The sequence below is a fragment of the Dermacentor albipictus genome, chromosome 1, assembly GCF_038994185.2.
Source record: "Dermacentor albipictus isolate Rhodes 1998 colony chromosome 1, USDA_Dalb.pri_finalv2, whole genome shotgun sequence".
Lineage (NCBI taxonomy): Eukaryota > Metazoa > Arthropoda > Arachnida > Ixodida > Ixodidae > Dermacentor > Dermacentor albipictus.
Window position 1 is genome coordinate 184,287,056 of NC_091821.1, and position 18,771 is coordinate 184,305,826.

Genomic DNA, 18,771 nt, shown 5'->3' on the forward strand with positions numbered 1-18,771 from the left:
GCAAGAATATCTATGTCGTTTTCCAGCATCAGGCGACTTAATTGTGCTTGTCGCCGTCTAGCCGTTAACCCTCGTACGTTAAGCGTGCCAATACGTATTGCTATTCCATGATTATTTGCCATTGAAAGAGAAGAGCAAGCACAAACTACAATACATTTCGGAAATCAAAGACCGCCAAACTTACAAAAAACAAAACCCTGCTCCATCATAAGCTCCGTCTCATACGGCGAAGGCATGACGTTACCAAATGCGCTACTCATCATTCACTTAAAGGTTCCGCAGCACCTAGTCCTTACTGAGCCTTCTACCGAACAGCACCCCGCTACCGCGGGGGAACTGTCGGCGTCTGTCGCCCGTCTGGTGGGACGGTCGGCGTCTGCCGACCACCTGGCGGATTGGTCGGTGTCTGGCGCCCCTCAGGTGGATGTTCTCGCGTCGGCCTCCTCTCGAGCGGAACATTCGGCTTGGGCTTGAGTGTAGACCGCCGGAAAGAGGAAGCCTTCGTGGGTGGCCCTTCGCTGCTGACACCGTCGTCTTGCTCAAGCCTGACATCTTGATCGGGTATTTCGCGAGGTCTCTTTGAAACGGCGCTGGCCTGGTCCATTTTCTCGCAGGATTCTTCGATGAAGGCAGCGCCAGAGTTGCCCTGTCGCAGAACGCCCTCGGCAGCCTCCGCGTCCCCCTCACCTTCACGCACCGTAGAATTTTCTGCAGACGGTTCCCCTTGCACTTCATTCTTGGCCACTGCCTCGCTACTGCCCTTTCTGGGTTGGCACTTGACGCTTGCCATGACCACTGGCTTCTCTTCCGTGCCTCGTGGGTCTCCGCCCACTCCAGCAGTCTCTTCCGCGTCCGCTTGATCCATCAAGTGCTCGTCTAACGCGTCGCTCCGGCCAGACCCGGTCACGTTAGCGTAGCTTCTCACGCACTGGGTCTCGTCGTGGCCGAAACGACGACAGAGTCCACTGCGTGGCACACGGCACTCGCGCCGTATATGGCCGGTGCCGCGGCATCGGAGGCAGAGCGGAGCTCTGCCTGGAACGATCACGAGCGCATGGTCCTCTGATACTCGTAGCTGATGCGGGATGTCTTCCATGGTCATACCAGCCTTCAGCCGCAACGATACCAGACGCGTGTGAGAACCTTTGTCGCCGCAACCTGGTACTCGCCACCGCTCCCTGGAAATTTCGGTCACCGTTCCGAACGGCGCCAAGGCTGCTCTGACGTCCTCGTCGGGAGTCGTGTGAAGCAGCCAGAACAGCTTCATTCTAATATCCTAGTTGCAAGGGTCAATGGCGACGCAGCGGTGTTCTTTGACACTAAAGGCCTTCGCTGACAGCAGCTTCTTTTTTCCAACTTCGTCCTTGAATGTTATAGCCCAGACATGGTTCATCTGGTAGGCCCCGAGGGCCACCACCTCCGGCAACAGCTTATGACGGTCAAGCGCATCGCGAAAATGTTCGACTCTATAGGGCCTGGCCTTCAAATCACCGTGCAAAAACACGGTATTACACACGGTCATACCTGATGGCATATGCGGCAAAACAAGCTGGTAATCCTGTGAAGACGTTTACGTAAGCCTGATACCGCGGCCCGGCTGGGCCGCATGAACCGCCCCTACGGAGCACAACATTCCGTGACCGTCCGCTGTGGTGGCCGGAAATGGAATCGTCGGCCACACTACCACGGTTCTACTGCATATGACGATCGCGTGCGCCTTTCGCCGACGCGCGTGCTTAAAGAAGCAAAACGATCTGGCAGCGGTGGGATTCGAACCCACGCCTCCGAAGAGACTGGTGCCTTAAACCAGCGCCTAAGACCGCTCGGCCACGCTTTTTTTAATACAATCTCAAATCCACACTACATAAGGTAATTAAAAACGCTTGCCCGCTTTGGGTAAGCGTGGGTATTTAAAAGCGCTTCAGGTTTACAAGAGCATCTAATACAGGTATCCATGCTGGTGGATCAATCTGTGCTTTATACATCTCACGAATAAACGCAATACTTTCTTTGAAGTACTCTCTGCCTGGCTGTGCGTTCATATCTGCATGATACACTACCATTCTCGTTTTCCAGATGCTGTGAAGACATAAAGCCATAAACATGTCATGCGGCACCCCTTCGTCATTATCGGTTTGGAGAAAGCGGATGCCATATGGGGTAATCGGTAACTCTTTTTTTAAAGTACGTTGCAGTATGTCCCATAAGAAGGTGGCATCTACGCAATCAAGAAAAATATGGTCGATAGTTTCTGGTTGCTTGCACAATAAGCAGTTTATCGTCCAAGGCACGAATATACCCTTCTGCTCTAACCACGGTTTAACGGGCAGAGTTCCGGTGTGCAAGTAAAAGAAGAACGTTTTCACCGTGGACCGTACTGGCATCCGCTTCACCCTTTTCAGTACGTCTTCGCCTGCTCCTGTTGACAACATGGTGCGATACAGTGGTTCTGGCATACATACTTCAACAACATCTTTGTACAGTTTCTTTCATGTGACATTGCTTAGATACTGTAATGAGAACCGTGCTACGAGGAACTCGTAAGACCAGACGACTTCTCGCAGGAAGCCTCGTACTTTCGGCCCATCAACCCGATCAGACGACACAATAAACGCTGGCATAACGTCACACAATCGCATTTGAATCACAGTACGTAGGAAAGCATTGCTTTGCTCTCGCATAAAGAGAAATCTGGACACTACCTGTTTTAGAAAGAAAGCGCCAAGCCCAGTCCGCCACTTTTCACTGACCGGAATAAATTTGTACGGCTTGTACGTTCCCAAGTTGATCCCCATATATACACTGCTAGCACTCTGTGGAGTCTTTGAATGCTTGCTCTCGTCGCACAAAGTACTTGCAGAACGTACCAAATCTTGGCTACAAGAAAAAGGTTACATACTGTTGACCTTGCAAATATAGATAAGTGTCTCCCTCCAAATTTGGTCGATTTTTCTTTTATTTGTTCCGCTTCATTTCTCCAATAATCACTAGTGTCTTTGTAGTGATTTAAAGGAACACCGAGGTATTTTGTTGGCGAAACCGTCCACTGCATGCTTTCAAAGACGTCCGGGGTATCGTCCCAATCCCCATGCCAAAAGCCCAAAGATTTGCTCCAGTTGATAACGCTTCCGGTCACTTTACAAAAACTCTTCGCCACACTGATGGCATTTCTGACACTGTCTTGGTCAGAACAGAAAATTGCAATATCGTCAGCGTACGTAAGTAGCTTAACCTCACTTGTGCTCAACCTAAAACCTTTCATTGCACTCGATGACATGATTTTCAAACAGAAAGGCTCCAGGTACAGCGCGAACAGTAAAGGAGACAAAGAGGGCATCCTTGCCTAACAGAGGACTTTATCTGGAAACTGGCAGTTAATGATTTATTAATTTTAATCCTGCTAGAAATGTCTGCGTAACACATTTCTATACCTTCTGATAGGACCTTCCCGACATTGATGTGTTCTAGAATGTTGAAAAGGACTTTATGCACAACTCTGTCGAATGCCTTCTCTAAATCCAGTTGTACCATGGCGACCTTCCCGCAGTACGCATCACAGCACTCCAGGACGGTTCTAGCCACGTGTATGTTTGTTGCAATGGACCTTCCTTTTATGCCGTAAGTCTGATGCGGCCCCACAAGCCTGGTTATAACACTTTGCAGTCTCCTACCCAAAACTTTAGTGAAGATCTTGTAGTCCGTGTTCGTTAGGGTTATCGGTCGATACGCTCGTACAGAGAGCAAGGCAGCTGGATCCTCTGTTTTTGGAAAAAGTACAACATGGCTCTGCCTGAAAGAAGGAGGCAACTTCTTTGTGCTGTATGCCTCCTTTATTACGTTATGCAGGACAACTGCTATCTCCGTTTTAAAAGCCTGATAGAATTCTGACCCAAAACCATCAGGGCCTGGCGATTTCCCTGTACTCAATTCATCGATTGGCCCCTCAATTTCTCCAACGCTGATTGGTGCTTCGAGATTCATTTTAACTTCTGCTTCAAGTTTTGGCATGTGTCTCAAGAAATCGCTTTGAAAACTTTCCGCAATCTTTGGTTCGTGGCCTACTAAATCACGATAATAAAAAATGCGCGACGTATGAGTTCCTCGTCTTGCACAACTTCATTTCTGTACATTATCGCTTTTATTTCGTTGCGCGACGCATAGCTTTTTTCAACTGATAGAGCGCGTTTGGTCGGGGTTTCACCCATATACATTTCTTCCGCACGCGCTCGTACAACTGCGCCCCTGTACTTTTCTGTATTAATAATTTCTCGTTTCTTTTTAATTTCTTTTATTTCTCTGGCAAAGTTACCCGGAGCTGTAGCTTCTGCATTTAAATAAAAATCAAGCTGGCTTTGGAGCTCAGTTTCTTCTTTGTTTTGCTTCCTCCGCAATGCCCCGGCTCTTTCGATGGCTGAGATTTTTGCGTTTTCCTTAAAATGTTCCCATGCCTCCGCATAACACTCCAGTTCATTTGCTAGTAGGTCTCTAATTTTTTTCCTTTTGTTTCCTTCATATATACCTCATCATTGAGGAGTTTAACATTGAATTTCCACAGCTGCCAGTTAAAATTCGCCGGTTTCCTCGGACCGAGCGCACATACAACCAAACTATGGTCGCTAAAGAAAACGTTTTTAATGTCATACTTATTGCAGACGGGTGCCAAATCTGCCGAAACATAAATACGATCTAATCTAGCGTGGCTGTCCCCCTGGTAGTGGGTAAACCGAGGCAATGTGCCATTTGACAGGAAGCACCCTACATCTTCTAACAGGTGACCTTCAGTCAGCGCATTTAGTACCGACACACTCGCATCTCGTATCGGTGCATCTCTTGTCCTTTCTTCTACTCTGGTTACGCAATTGAAGTCCCCCATCATTATAATTGCCCTGTCACAATTCAGATAATGTTCAACACTTTCGAAAAACAATCGGCGCTCAGTGATGCATTTGGGGCGTGTAAACAAACTATTCGGAACTTCTGGGCTTGCAACGTTATGTCGCATACAATAAGTCGTCCAGTGTCACACGCGTACACACTATCAACAGATATGCCTGTGGTGTGCTTCAGGAACAGCGCACAACCACCGGCTGTACCTACTGCATGCGCAACGCATACATTGTAGTACGCCCTAAAAGGTTCAACCATGCGGTTTGTTCCTTCCTTACTTTCGATCTTCGTTTCCTGTATGGCAATTACGTCCAATTCATTTTCCATAAAAAGTCGACTCAGCTGGTATTGTTTTCTCCGTGTCGACAGGCCCCGCACGTTAAGAGTGCCTACATAAAGAGGCGTTTGGAGAGTAACAGCCATTTTTTTTTTTATAAACACAAACCGCATAGTATCCCTTGCTTATCACAAGACGGCAAAACACTCACATTTTTATAGAAAATCCCAGTCGTTCCAGCCATTTTGATTAGAATTTAGACCTCGCCGTGACGACGTCAACGCACTGTCTTTCCGGTCCCTTCTGCTGATAGTGTCCGGTTGGAAAAAAAGACGGCTCGACACCTTGTCACGTCGCCAGCGGGGCCGGCGGTTTCCGCTCGGGCCGTGGCTCGAGCGGTAATTTCGGTGCGTGTTTAAATGTAGTCCTTCGATGGGGTGTCGTTTTCACAGGCGGCTCATCCATTGCATTCTGGTCGGTCTTGTGCCCTTCCTTGCCATCCTCATGGAGTCGTTTTGGTGCAGGGCTGCTGGCACTTGCCATAATGACGTCCGTAGTCTCAGGGCTTTGCTCGACACTCGCGTCAGGTGCAATGTGTTGGCTTGTTGGAGCGCCCATCGCCAGTGTCTCTACAGCCTCTGTTGAAGCGATGGCTGTATCTTCCGCAATAATGACTGCAGCCTTTTGCTTCACATGTGACACGTTTGCTGCACCAATAGTTCGCGAGCTGTCTGCCTCGGGGGGTAGTTTCGCCCGCGTCTGCCTCGTCCATTAGATGTTCCGTCGACAGTTCATCGCTTGCTTTGACTCCGGCAACGTTCGCGTAGGTTCGCACGCAGACGCTTTCATCGTGGCCATATCGCCGACATTTGGCACAACGCGGTACCCGGCAGTCGCGCCTGATATGCCCTGTGGCATGGCACCTCAAGCATAGCGGTGGGCGTCCCGGTGCAACGAGTAGAGTCATGATTCCTGCAACCCGCAACTGATGGGGTAAATCTTCTAGAGTTACACCAGGCTTGAGCTTTAGACCAACCGAGCGCGTAGACGAGCCTTTGTCAGCTATTCCATGCACTCGGCAGCGCTCCTTGTAGATATCGCTTGTTTTCCCGTACGGTGCTAGAGCAGAGCGCACTTCTTCGTCCGGAACATTATGCAGCACCCAGTAAAGCTTGATGCGCACTTCTTCATTTTCGGGGTCAACCACAAGGCACCGTTTCTCCTTGACCAGAACTTCCCCAATTCCTACCATCTTCTTCGTAGCTTCAGCGCTTTTAAAAGTGACGGCCCAAACATGGTTCATCTGGAACGCCCACAAAGCTATCACTTCAGGAAGCACTCCGAGATGAACCAACGTGTCGCAAAAGTCTTCTACACGGTAAGGCCTGGCTTTCAAATCCCCGTGAAGAAAAACAGTATTCGCTACAGACGCACCTGTTGGCAGCGACGGCAGAATAACTTGATAGTCCAGGGCTTCATCAGCAAAAAACCTCTTTCCGCGGCCCGACTGGCCCGCTGATACCGCTCCGGCGGAGCACATTCCACACACGTCCGTTTGCTATCACGGCCGGAAGTAGAATCCACCGCTCGGCCATGCTACCACGGTTCTACTGCAGTATAGCGATCGCGTGCGCCTTTCGCCGACGCGCGTGCGTAAAGAAGCAAAACCATCTGGCAGCGGTGGGATTCGAACCCACGCCTCCGAAGAGACTGGTGCCTAAAACCAGCGCCTTAGACCACTCGGCCACGCTACCACGGTTCTACAGCAGTATGACGATCGCGTGCGCCTTTTGCCGACGCGCGTGCGTAAAGAAGCAAAACGATCTGGCAGCGGTGGGATTCGAACCCACGCCTCCGAAGAGACTGGTGCCTAAAACCAGCGCCTTAGACCGCTCGGCCACGCTACCACGGTTCTACTGCAGTATGACGATCGCGTGCGCCTTTTGCCGACGCGCGTGCGTAAAGAAGCAAAACGATCTGGCAGCGGTGGGATTCGAACCCACGCCTCCGAAGAGACTGGTGCCTTAAACCAGCGCCTTAGACCGCTCGGCCACGCTACCACGGTTCTACTGCAGTATGACGATCGCGTGCGCCTTTCGCCGACGCGCGTGCGTAAAGAAGCAAAACGATCTGGCAGCGGTGGGATTCGAACCCACGCCTCCGAAGAAACTGGTGCCTAAAACCAGCGCCTTAGACCGCTCGGCCACGCTACTTTTTTTTTTCTTTATTGCCTGTTTTACAACAAATACACAATTCACAGCTATTCTCCGCTGCGATTGCAAAACAAAAAGACAGTTCAATGTGCGGGTGTACCTTGTCGTTTAATTTTGGTTTAAAAAGGCTGAATGTTTGCAAGCTGTTCAAATGCTGTTAACCACTCAGGTGGTTCGCTGAGCGCTTTAAACGCTTCGCGAATGTACAATATATTTTCAGCAAAATATTCTTTGGCCGGTTTTGCATCAACATCCTCATTACGTACCGCCATTCGTGTTTTCCACACGCTGTGCATGCAGAGTAACATCACCATATCACATGGCACGCCTTCTGTCTCTTCAAACGGTAAAAAACGGATTCCAAAAGGTGTTAAAGGAAATTCTTTTTTTAGTGTCCTTTGTAGAATGTCCCAAAGGAAGACTGAGTCCCTGCACTCCAGAAAAATATGCTCCATTGTCTCCGGTTTCTGACATATCTGGCAATTCACACTCCAGGGTACAAAGATCCCCTTCTCCTGCAGCCATGGCTTGACAGGAAGCGTGCCAGTGTGTAGCATGAAAAAAAAAAGTTTTTGTTGTTGCTCTTACGGGCATTTTCTTAACTCTTTTTAAGACATTCTGCTCACGCCCCAGTGCATATACTGCACGGTATATTGGTACTGGACACATGATATTAACTAAATCTCGGTATAATCGCTTTCTTGCGACTGTGTTCAGGTATTCCAAAGAAAAGTGCACTTTTAGAAAACGGAAAGAGCTTATCACTTCAAACAAAAAACCTCGGACAACCACTTGACGTATGCCATACGACGTCACAACATACTCTGGCAGTGCGTCACCTAATCGCGTCTGGATAACGCACCGCAAAAAACAATCGCTTTCGTCGCGCAAGAACATGAAGCGCGACACAACTTGTTTCAAAAATAAATGCGACAAACCCAACCCTCCTTTCTGCACAGCGTGAAACAGATTCAGACGACTCATGCGCTCCCATCCTGATCCCCACACGAACATAGCAAAAACCCTGTGCAACTTTTGTACACACACTCGGGATATACATAAAACTTGCAACATATAAAACACTTTAGCGACAAGAAATAAATTGCAGACAGTGGCTCTCGTGAATATTGACAGGTTCTTGCCTCCCCACTTCGTTGTTTGTGCTTTAGCCCGCTCAGTTTGTTCAGTCCACTGCGTCGTTGTATCGCGATAGTATTCCAAAGGAACCCCAAGATAACTGGTTGGCGTATCTGTGAACGGTACTGTTTCTAACACTGCAGGCCGGCTGTCCCATTCACCGTGCCAGAAGCCTAAGCTTTTTGGCCAGCTTATGGCACTCCCCGTTAGACTGCAAAACTTTCTTGCATCCTTGACTGCCTCCCGAATGCTCTCTTGGTCAATGCAAAAAAGTGCGATGTCATCTGCGTAAGCTAGTATTTTTACTTCCTGAGTTAAAAGACGGTAGCCGCGAATGTTTTCGTTTTCTCGTACCTTCAAACAGAAAGGTCCAAGAAAAATCGCAAAAAGTAAGGGCGACAAAGGGCACCCCTGGCGCACACTGGATAATACTGGTATATTTTCGCTGAGTCTTTTATTGATTATTAGGTGAGCGGAACAGTTCTCATAAGCCATGGCTACTCCGTCCTGAATCACTTCGCCTACATTAATGTGTTTTAGCAGGGCAAGAAGTATGCTATGAGCAACCCTGTCAAAAGCTTTTTCTAGGTCTAACTGAACCATTGCTACACATTCGAGGTTCGCATCACAGCATTCCAATATACTCCTAGCGATGTGAATATTCGACAATATTGTTCTATTCCTGATACCGCATGTTTGGTGTGGGCCTACTATGGATTTAATAACTGACTGCATCCTTTTTCAGAGCACCTTCATGTAGATTTTATAATCCGAATTCGTAAGACTTATGGGCCTGTATCCAGCGACAGATTTCAGCTTTACCGTATCGGTGGTTTTCGGTATAAGCACAACATGACTTTTTCTGAATGATGGCGGCAAGTGCTTAGTTTCATGAGCTTCTGATATTACACAGTGCAGTATCTCGCTTATTTCGGCCTTGAAAGTTTTATAGAAAGCTGCTCCTAGTCCGTCTGGTCCAGGCGCCTTTCCTTTACCCAAGTCTTCTATGGCTTCTGTAATTTCTTTCGCAGAGATCGGTCTCTCGAGTCCCTCTTTTATTTCGTCTTCTAATTTTGGCAGAAGTGTTAGAAAGGTGTTCACAAACTCTTCTGTTACGGGCACCTGCCTACCGAGCAACGCTCGGTAGTGTTCAACGAAAGCTTTTTCAATTACTTCTGGGTCTTTTGACATTGTGTTGTTAAAACAAATTTCTTTTATTATGTTTTTGGATGCGTAACCCTTTTCGTCACTGAGCGCGCGCTTAGTTGGCGCCTCTCCCAGCCACAGCCTCTCGGATCGTGCTCTTATCGCGGCTCCTTGGTAAATTTGAGCGTCCACCCTTTCAAGTTCGCGTTTAATTTCTCTAATCTGTTTCGAAAACAATCCCGGTATTGTGCACTCAGCGTTTAGAAAATAATCGAGCATGCTTTGCAGTTCTTTCTCTCTTTGTTTAGCTTTATGACGCATCACACAAGCCCTCTCGATCGCACTCATTTTCACTTCAATTTTAAACTGCTCCCACAGCTCAGCCCAATTTGTTGTAGCATCTATTTGCATTACGTCAATTTTTCGTTTTACCGTTTTGACAAACCATTCATCACTTAAGATCGTTTCGTTCATTTTCCACAGTTCCCAGTTAAAGTGAGACCCTCTATGTTTCGTGCCCAATGTACACATTACAAGGCTGTGATCACTGAAGCTCACGTGCTTAACTGCGTAGCTAGTGACCGTTCGCGCAAGGTTTGCTGATACGTACAAACGATCTAGTCGAGCGTGACTCTGCCCTTGGAAATGAGTAAAAACAACACTGTTACCGCTTAATATGCTTCCAACGTCTACTAAATCATAGTCTGCCACGATTGCGCAGAGTTGATGCGCACTTGTATCCCGTATTATTTTACTGGGCACCCTATCTTCGGACATGCAAACACAATTGAAGTCACCAAGAAGAACAACATTTCTTTCACACGTCAGGTGTGACTCAACAAAGTTTAAAAAAAATTTCCTATCACTAATTTTGTTTGGAGCGTACACACAGACAATTCGCCAATCAATATTATTGAAAGAGAAATCACATAGGACCAATCGCCCATCTTGGGCCGACATTACACTCTGCGCAACAATACCTATTGAATTACGCAAAAATAAAAGACAGCCCCCGCCTTACCTACTCCATGACAAACACAAGTGTTGTAACGGGATTTAAAAACCTGAACCATTTTGTCCGTTTGCTCTTCGCTTTCAATTTTAGTTTCTTGAACAGCAAGAATATCTATGTCGTTTTCCAGCATCAGGCGACTTAATTGTGCTTGTCGCCGTCTAGCCGTTAACCCTCGTACGTTAAGCGTGCCAATACGTATTGCTATTCCATGATTATTTGCCATTGAAAGAGAAGAGCAAGCTCAAACTACAATACATTTCGGAAATCAAAGAGCGCCAAACTTACAAAAAACAAAACCCTGCTCCATCATAAGCTCCGTCTCATACGGCGAAGGCATGACGTTACCAAAAGCGCTACTCATCATTCACTTAAAGGTTCCGCAGCACCTAGTCCTTACTGAGCCTTCTACCGAACAGCACCCCGCTACCGCGGGGGAACTGTCGGCGTTGTCCGCTTATCTGGTGGGACAGTCGGCGTCTGTCGCCCGTCTGGTGGGACGGTCGGCGTCTGCCGACCACCTGGCGGATTGGTCGGCGTCTGGCGCCCCTCAGGTGGATGTTCTCGCGTCGGCCTCCTCTCGTGCGGAACGTTCGGCTTGGGCTTGAGTGTAGACCGCCGGAAAGAGGAAGCCTTCGTGGGTGGCCCTTCGCTGCTGACACCGTCGTCTTGCTCAAGCCTGACATCTTGATCGGATATTTCGCGAGGTCTCTTTGAAACGGCGCTGGCCTGGTCCATTTTCTCGTCGGATTCTTCGATGAAGGCAGCGCCAGAGTTGCCCTGTCGCAGACCGCCCTCGGCAGCCTCCGCGTCCCCCTCACCTTCACGCACCGTAGAATTTTCTGCAGACGGTTCCCCTTGCACTTCATTCTTGGCCACTGCCTCGCTACTGCCCTTTCTGGGTTGGCACTTGACGCTTGCCATGACCACTGGCTTCTCTTCCGTGCCTCGTGGGTCTCCGCCCACTCCAGCAGTCTCTTCCGCGTCCGCTTGATCCATCAAGTGCTCGTCTAACGCGTCGCTCCGGCCAGACCCGGTCACGTTAGCGTAGCTTCTCACGCACTGGGTCTCGTCGTGGCCGAAACGACGACAGAGTCCACTGCGTGGCACACGGCACTCGCGCCGTATATGGCCGGTGCCGCGGCATCGGAGGCAGAGCGGAGCTCTGCCTGGAACGATCACGAGCGCATGGTCCTCTGATACTCGTAGCTGATGCGGGATGTCTTCCATGGTCATACCAGCCTTCAGCCGCAACGATACCAGACGCGTGTGAGAACCTTTGTCGCCGCACCCTGGTACTCGCCGAAGAAGAAGAAGGCGCCGACTAGTGCGGACGTGGAAAGATCGGCTCCCGCTTTCGTAAATATTTTCGGTCTGCTTTTTGTGTCACCTACCACGGAAATGCACGCCATTCGACACGGTTTCTTCTGAGGACTTCCTTTGGTGAGTGGCCTTTGCGCGGAAGCCGTGGAACTTTTTGTGTAGACCACGCCGCGGCGACGCTAGGCGCGGGTAGGCTTAGGCCTAACGCGACGAAGAGGGGCATTATGCCCGAAGTAGAAATGGTGTTAGGAGAGGCAATCTCCCCCGAAGAAGCCAACAGCCCAGGCTGGACGACAGCGTTGGGCAAGCACAAGAAAGCCCTGCAAGAAACACCACTTTCAACGAGCAAGAGAGCTCACATGGGCTCGAAGGGTGGCTGCCGCACGGCTGCCCCGCAAGGCGTGTTGCAACGTCTCGCAGCCTCGTCGGGGCTCCCCAGACTAACTAGGGAGCACATACGAATTATTGTCCGCCCAAGGGGCGGGCTTGACGTCAAGAAGATAAGGCAAATCAAGCTGGCTCAAGCCTTGGCCATGGCGGCTGCACTAGCCCCCACAGAAACTGAGGGCGACGTAATCTGCCCTAATTTCACTCAAAACGTTCTCGTCGTATCCATCCCGGAGAAGAAGAAAGCCGCCGCTTATGCAGGAATCCAGCAAATCCGCATAAGCGAAGGACTCTACAAAGTAGCCGCATACATAGCGGCCCCAGACAACACCTGCAAAGGGGTCATACGAGGGGTCGACGCAGACATCAGCGAGGCCCAACTCCAGCGCATGATTGTCAACCATCGTAACCCGAAGGCTCTGGAAGTCAAACGAATTAAGAACACCACCACAGTGGTTGTCCTCTTCGACGGCATGAAAGTGCCTAACTATGTCATGTGCGGCGTCAGCCTTCTGCGCTGCACGCTCTACAAACGCCAAACCGAGGTGTGCTACGCGTGTGGCGGCTTGGGACATCGCGCGGACGTCTGCCCCAACCCCACCAATGAGGATTGCCGGGGCTGCGGACTAAGCTCACCACCCGATGACCACCAGTGTTCGCCGAAGTGCGCCCTTTGCGGAGGCCCGCATCTTACGGCGGACAAAACGTGTAAGCAGCGCTTTCAAGTCCCATACGTCGTACGCAGACGCCGACGGCGCCGTAAGCGCGCCAACAACAAGCACCAGCAGCAACAGCTGGCCAAGGAGAACAGGCCACGTGGCTCCAGCGCGGCGGGAGCCCCCAGGAGGGAGCGCTCCGTCACGCCCTCTGGTCGACAACGCAGCCTCTCCAGAGGGCGCTCTCGTTCCCGAGGGCGCTCTAACTCCCGGGTTCGGATCCAGGAAACGCCAACCTGGGCCGATCGTGTCAAGTCGAAGCAGACGACGCCGGCTTCAAAGGTAACGCAGGTAGCATTGCTGGAGCATAAGGTTGATCCCAGAGTCGCTCAACTCATGCAAGAGAACGCTCGACTCAAAGCAGAAATGCAGCAGATGAGGGCCGACTTTGAGTCTTTCCGTAAGTCGTACCCCTCGCAAGTCGAGAAGCAACCGGTGCCCCCCTCAGGGGAGCCACAGGCGCGCTCGGGTAAACGTAGGGCCGCTCCCCCAGAGGGGGACGCTGACTCTATGGAGACCGAGTCCAATAACAAGGACTTAGAAAGCATGCAGCGGGCTATTCAGCAGCTCGCTGAAAGCGTGACTGTCCTCCTTAAAAGGATGGCGTCCCTGGAAAGTGCACAGGCCGCGTTAGCTACGGCTAGACAGCCTTCGAGGGAGCCCCGTCGGGCACCTTTACCCGCAAGCGCCGTCCCCGTCAACAAGACGGTGGAATGGCCAATCCAAGGCAATCACCATGGCGGTCAATCCCAATAAGTTGGTTGTGTGGCAGTGGAACTGTGCCAGTTTCCAACGGCGCAAAGCTCCGCTGCAGCAATTCGTTTCGGCACAGGCGGTCAAACCGCACGTAATTCTTTTACAAGAAACTCTCGATGACGCGCCCACCTTCCCGGGATACCGGGTTGTATCGATACGGGAGGAAGGAAAGCGGGGTTTAGCAACCTTGGTCGCACGGAAGTGCTCCTTTCAAGTACACAAATTACAAATTGGCAGAACTAGGGCGGAAATCATTATGGTCGAAATTATCCCTAACAATTGGCTTAAGAGCAGTGTCTTTCTTTTAAACATATACAGCTCGCCGTCGGATCAACGGCAGTCATTCGCCACGATCATGACAAAGGCGGTGGCCCTGAGCAAGGGAGCCCCCATAGTGATAGCGGGTGACTTCAATGACCCCCACAATGCCTGGGGATACCCCCGCCAATCCACCAAGGGCAATCTCCTTGTCCAGGCAGTTGCTGACTGCTCACTGGAATTGATTACGGATGCTCAATACCCGACGCGAACCGGCACGTCGGTAGTCCGAGACACCACTCCGGACCTGGCGTTCGTCAAGAACGCCCTCGGAGCAGGATGGCAAAATTTGCAAGAGAACCTGGGCAGCGACCACTTCATTGTGGAGATTACCCTAACGATTAGCACAGCCCCTACCAGGGAATTTAAAGTGACGGATTGGGATGCCTTCCGGAAAATACGGAAGGCGGACCAGACCGACTACGATAATCTCGATAGTCTGTTCACAAGACTACAGAAGGACGTACAAGCTGCGACCAAGGTGGTTAAGACCGACCTAAAGGTAGATCGTATGGACGCGCGCCTTGCACACCTCCTAGAAGCCAAAAACTCCATCCTGCACCGCTGGAGAACGCACAGACTCCACCGCCGGCTTCGTAAGAAAATTGCGGAGCTCAATCGTACAATTGAAACTCATTCCATCGAACTGTCCAAACAACAATGGAATGAAGTGTGCTCCTCGGTTGATGGGCAAATGAGAACGGGGGGCAAATGGAACCTGCTCAAACACTTACTCGACGACTCGCAAACCAAAAGCAATCAGAGACTAGCCATCGATCGCATAGTTCATAATCAAAAGGCGGCGGGCGTATTTGAACACGTCCTCTTGCAAGAGTTGGCCGAAAAGTATCTTCCGCTGGGCCACTCCGGTGACGGGGATTATCCTTGTTATCGGGGGGGAGCGGTGGGGGAGCTCGACACCCCCTTCACGGAATCCGAAATCTGGGAGGTGCTGCAAACGCTCAACGGTCGCTCTGCGCCGGGCCCGGATGGCATCTCTCATAAGCTCCTCCGAAACTTGGACGAACAATCAGTTGCGCTGCTCACCGGGGAGGTCAATAAAATTTGGGAAACGGGCCTAGTCCCCGACTCCTGGAAGACAGCCTCAGTGGTGCTCATCCCGAAACCAGGCAAACCTCTTGGGCCGGAGAACATGCGGCCCATCTCGCTCACGTCCTGCGTGGGTAAGGTGGCCGAACATGTCATTCACAACCGTATATCTAGGCATATAGAAAATAATGAGTTATTCCCTCACAACATGGTCGGCTTTCGGCCGGCACTCTCCACACAGGACGTCATGTTACTTATAAAGAGGCAAATCATTGATGTCGACACTAGAGACACTCGGGGCATCCTTGCTCTAGACTTGTCCAAGGCTTTTGATAACATCTCGCACCGGTTCGTACTAGACGCCATCTCAGATCTGGGCCTGGGGCCACGATTCCATGCGTACGTTAGCTCCTTCCTCAGGGATCGCAAGGCCACTGTCAAAATAGGGCAAATCAAATCGAAGGAATTTACATTGGGAGCGAGAGGCACCCCGCAAGGGGCGGTCGTCTCTCCCCTACTATTTAACATCGCTATGAAGGGCCTCTCGGACAGACTGGCCACAGTAAGAGGAACGGGTCACGCCCTCTACGCGGATGATATTACCGTGTGGTGCTTGGGAGGGTCTGACGCTGCAGTTGAGAGTGCGCTCCAAGAGGCGCTCGACATCACAGAACACTTCCTACTAGACACGGGCCTGAGTCTGTCACCAACCAAGTCCGAACTTCTATTGTATAGGCCCACCCGACGGGGGGTTAGGTGCTCCACACCCTTAGATCAAATTCCCATAGCCCTCTATACGAAGGACGCACAACAAATTCACAGAGTGGATACCATCAGGGTCCTCGGACTCTTGCAGGAATCTCGCGGGGGCAACTCACAGACTATAGCCCGCATTACTTTGAAGAGGGAGAATATGCTTCGTCTTATCCTCAGGGTCTCGAACCGCAGAGGGGGTTTAAGCGAGAGCAATCTACTCAGACTCTACCACGCGTTTCTGATGAGCCACGTTAACTATGTAGCCTCCGCGTTGCGCTGGTCTAAAGGGGATGAGGCCAAAATCGACGCCCTCATGCGCAAAAGCATCAAGCGCGTGCTGGGTTTACCACTCACTACCAGCACAGCGCGGCTCATGCAACTAGGCATGCACAACACCCTATCAGAGGTGATCGAGGCCCAACGAGTGGCTCAAATAATTCGACTATCATCATCGCGAGCGGGGAGACGCATCCTCGAATCCGTTGGATGCGGTCACCAGGAAATCACGGAGCGCAACGTGACCCTATCACCCATGGTCCGAGATACGTTCAAGGTAGATCCCATGCCACGTAACGTCCACCCTCAATACAATGTAGGGCGCCGGGTAGCCAGGGCTCGTTCCCTGTTAAAAGCGGCTGCTGCCACTCCGAATCTGGCATGTTTCGTTAATGCCGCCCAGTACGAGTGCTCTGATCACTATGCCGTAGTTTCGGTTGACTGTAATGGCTCTCTCATTAATTCAGCATCCGTGCGGAAGGTTTCTTCAACAGTAGCCGAGCAAGTTGCTATAGCTATAGCACTGAAGGACCCTCTACGTTCCAATATCTTTACAGACTCCAGATCGGCAGCCCGAGCTTTCGCCTCCGGCTCGATCTCAAAGGAGGCAGCGGCCATCCTCGGCAGCGAGGGGGCTGCTGGTTTTCATAGCATCAAATGGTTCCCGGCCCATATGGGAATCAATGTACACTCTGAGCTTGTTAACGCCAATGAGTTGGCCCATGACTGTGCGCGAGGTCTTACACACCGCGGCGGTTCAGGTGGACTCACGGGCGGCGACTTAGGGCTGTATAGGGATTCGCTTCTCACCTTCCACGAAGTCTTGACACATTATCAACTTGCTCGGAGGGCCTTTCCGCTACCACACCCTAAACTTAATAGACCACAATCGTCGGCGTTTCGCATGCTTCGGACGGGGTCATTTCCCTCCAGGGGCAGATTCAGTCACTTCGCGCCTAACGTAGAACCCCACTGTCCAGACTGTGGGGAGGCGTACTGCTCCTTGTCCCATATGCTCTGGCAATGCCCTGCGTTACGCAGCTCATCGCTAACCACTCTAACCGACTGGGAGGCAGCCCTTAAGAGCGGCGACCTCTCAGAGCAACTACGGGCTGTCCAGAGGGCCTGCGACAGGGCGGAGGACCACGATCTTCCGACCCCGACGTGGGTGCGGCCCGCGACGGCTACGGGGACTCCCTGAAAAGGGGGGTACCCTAACGCCGGTTCCTCAGGACCATTAATAAAGTTCTTTGTCTGTCTGTCTGGTACTCGCCACCGCTCCCTGGAAATTTCGGTCACCGTTCCGAAAGGCGCCAAGGCTGCTCTGACGTCCTCGTCGGGAGTCGTGTGAAGCAGCCAGAACAGCTTCATTCTAATATCCTGGTTGCAAGGGTCGATGGCGACGCAGCGGTGTTCTTTGACACTAAAGGCCTTCGCTGACAGCAGCTTCTTTTTTCCGACTTCGTCCTTGAATGTTATAGCCCAGACATGGTTCATCTGGTAGGCCCCGAGGGCCACCACCTCCGGCAACAGCTTATGACGGTCAAGCGCATCGCGAAAATGTTCGACTCGATAGGGCCTGGCCTTCAAATCACCGTGCAAAAACACGGTATTACACACGGTCATACCTGATGGCATATGCGGCAAAACAAGCTGGTAATCCTGTGAAGACGTTTACGTAAGCCTGATACCGCGGCCCGGCTGGGCCGCATGAACCGCCCCTACGGAGCACAACATTCCGTGACCGTCCGCTGTGGTGGCCGGAAATGGAATGTGCTCGGCCACGCTACCACGGTTCTACTGCAGTATGACGATCGCGTGCGCCTTTCGCCGACGCGCGTGCGTAAAGAAGCAAAACGATCTGGCAGCGGTGGGATTCGAACCCACGCCTCCGAAGAGACTGGTGCCTAAAACCAGCGCCTTAGACCGCTTGGCCACGCTACCACGGTTCCACTGCAGTATGACGATCGCGTGCGCCTTTCGCCGACGCGCGTGCGTAAAGAAGCAAAACGATCTGGCAGCTGTGGGATTCGAACCCCCGCCTCCGAAGAGACTGGTGCCTTAAACCAGTGCCTTAGACCGCTCGGCCACGCTACCACGGTTCTACTGCAGTATGACGATCGCGTGCGCCTTTCGCCGACGCGCTTGCGTAAAGAAGCAAAACGATCTGGCAGCGGTGGGATTCGAACCCACTCCTCCGAAGAGACTGGTGCCTTAAACCAGCGCCTTAGACCGCTCGGCCACGCTACCTTTTTTTTCTTTATTTCCGGATTTCGTCAATTACACGTCACACAAGAATTCGAAAACTCTGAATTCAACATAACTGGACACATGTCGATACATACTAAAAACGGGATTTTCAGCTCGTCCCGTGTAGCTTGGTTAGTAAGGTTTAAGCTCCAATAACTTTTCGATTATGGGCAACCATTTAGGTGGCTCGTTAAGAGCCTTTAACACATCTCTAACATATGAAATATATTCAGCAAAATATATCTTGGCTGGCTTGGGATCCACATT

At 51.1% G+C, this 18,771-nt stretch overlaps 6 non-coding genes across 6 annotated transcripts; all 6 read right to left on the reverse strand.

Annotated features, from left to right (window-relative positions):
• Window positions 1-6,836: 6,836 nt before the first annotated feature.
• TRNAL-UAG (transfer RNA leucine (anticodon UAG)) lies at window positions 6,837-6,918 on the reverse strand. The gene has a single exon. It is a non-coding gene; the product is annotated as a tRNA-Leu (tRNA).
• A 71-nt stretch (window positions 6,919-6,989) lies between these two features.
• On the reverse strand, window positions 6,990-7,071 carry TRNAL-UAG (transfer RNA leucine (anticodon UAG)). The gene has a single exon. It is a non-coding gene; the product is annotated as a tRNA-Leu (tRNA).
• Window positions 7,072-7,142: 71 nt separating this feature from the next.
• TRNAL-AAG (transfer RNA leucine (anticodon AAG)) lies at window positions 7,143-7,224 on the reverse strand. Its single transcript has one exon. It is a non-coding gene; the product is annotated as a tRNA-Leu (tRNA).
• Window positions 7,225-7,295: 71 nt separating this feature from the next.
• On the reverse strand, window positions 7,296-7,377 carry TRNAL-UAG (transfer RNA leucine (anticodon UAG)). Its single transcript has one exon. It is a non-coding gene; the product is annotated as a tRNA-Leu (tRNA).
• A 10,739-nt stretch (window positions 7,378-18,116) lies between these two features.
• On the reverse strand, window positions 18,117-18,198 carry TRNAL-UAG (transfer RNA leucine (anticodon UAG)). Its single transcript has one exon. It is a non-coding gene; the product is annotated as a tRNA-Leu (tRNA).
• A 224-nt stretch (window positions 18,199-18,422) lies between these two features.
• TRNAL-AAG (transfer RNA leucine (anticodon AAG)) lies at window positions 18,423-18,504 on the reverse strand. Its single transcript has one exon. It is a non-coding gene; the product is annotated as a tRNA-Leu (tRNA).
• Window positions 18,505-18,771: the final 267 nt, after the last annotated feature.